The sequence below is a fragment of the Micrasema longulum genome, unplaced genomic scaffold (assembly GCF_059751315.1).
Source record: "Micrasema longulum isolate JH-2025_06_02 unplaced genomic scaffold, ASM5975131v1 h1tg003228l, whole genome shotgun sequence".
NCBI lineage: Eukaryota > Metazoa > Arthropoda > Insecta > Trichoptera > Brachycentridae > Micrasema > Micrasema longulum.
This window is the reverse complement of record NW_028280314.1, coordinates 20,096-22,023: the sequence shown is the minus strand read 5'-3', so window position 1 is coordinate 22,023 and position 1,928 is coordinate 20,096.

Sequence of the window (1,928 nt, the reverse complement as noted above, 5' to 3'; positions counted from 1 at the left end):
TTGGAAATGAAAAATGAATTCTTACAGGCGGTAAAAAAAAGAGCATCAAATTGTACGGCAAAGTTTTTTGAAAATATGTTAAAAAAAAGTAAAAAAAATATTTTCATAAAAGCGAACTACTTTCCAAACAATGATAAGAGAGTTGTGATAGGTTTCCAGTTTACGATAAGTCAACTGATGAATCAGCAAAACCCATCAAGAAGAAGGGGACTTGAAACGTCAAACTCGAAATAATAAATTTTTTACAATTATAGCACTGACATCAAAAATCTCCATCTTAGAACATACTGAGCTATGTTAGATGGAGAGTATCCTTACCAGAGGACGCTCAGTACTCATTTTCTAATTCACTAGTTTAATATAGATTCCCTGGTATTAAATATATATAAAATTAAATTAAATTAAATAAATAATACGCACATTATTATTTTTTTAAATAGCTAACTGTGGTGGGCTTTTAAACAAAAAAGTATTTAAAAAACCCCAGAACTTTCTCATTACAATTTCGTTATCAAGATGAATAATATTAAAACTCGCACTCGCTCGCACTATTCTCTCGCACTACTCGCTCGCAAATATGAGACAAGAGAAGACGGCCACCTGCATGGTATTAGCAGCCAGATAGAGTCTAGCGTAACGGGGTTAAATAACGAAGATAGTAATGCACCCCGAATAAGCAGATGAAAGCTAATACAGGTAGCTACTGGAAGGCCTCTGACTGAAAGAATTTTATTGATATCCAAAATAGACCCTTCATATAATTTGGCAATTTCAAAGTAAAGTTACAATGAAAGAACCTACTGTTGAATTGAATTAAATTGCTATTCATGAAATACGCATTTTATTGAACAAAAATTTTTCGTTTTTATTTTTTATTTTTAATTTTTTCAAACATTGCAAGTTATAACAAAAAACATTCTATTTAATTACGATATGAGATGTATGTAAATTATATTTTTTTATCCACTATTTTAAAAGTTTTAATATCTCTCCTCTAAAGTGTTCAAATTTAAGTTACGCAGTGATGGATTGCCGTCGACGAAAGTCACTAACTTATGTTTTCTAAATAAAACAACAAGCAAAGCTCTCAAACTTTATATTTAATTCAAATAGAACGAAAGAGATCTAATCAATGATCTATCCAATTTACCGCTACACTAATACCCGTTTTCTTCTGAATAAACAACCGTTGCTTGATAAATTAATTTTCTGTGTTCTCGCGAGATGGCAGTAAACATAATATTACATTTTTACGCTGGTCTGTCGATAGTTTAAGGTTAATTATCAGCAGAACTGTATTTTTTAAATAATCAAAGTAAATGCTTACCCAATCAATATTTCTTCCTTTTTATGAAGGAACATCGTATCTTATAACGTTTAAAGTATTCAGCCGGGCAAACCCTAAACCGCCGAATCTCGATAAATCCACTTTCGATAAAAACGCAAAAAAGTTTTCAAACATGTAAATCGCAATGATATTGATAAAAATTTCATTTTTTTAATTTCATCATCAGGCTGATATTGACCATCAATTCTGAGGAAAGCGTGTCATATAAGCCATTAAAAAAAAGACAAATTCTCATCAATAAGGAACTGCACCCTACGGGTAATTGGATACAGAAAATGTTTTTTTAAGCGCGGTAAAAATTAGAGCATTAAATTTTACGGCAAAGTTTCTTGAAAATGTACGACAAAAATTAATTTTGTATTTTAATCATTTGTGGGCTCAAAACTTGATTTTACTGCATGCAATGTTTTAAAAAAAAACACAAAATCAGTCCAGTTTTGAGTGAGCAAAACGGGACAGCGAAATCTCGATTTTATTGATTTTAGTTATGAATAATCAGTTCAACGTGCAGTTGTCTTTTTCGCGCAACATCGGGAAGGCATCTGCAAAAGAGTGAAAGAAAAACTGTTTTCTAATACTT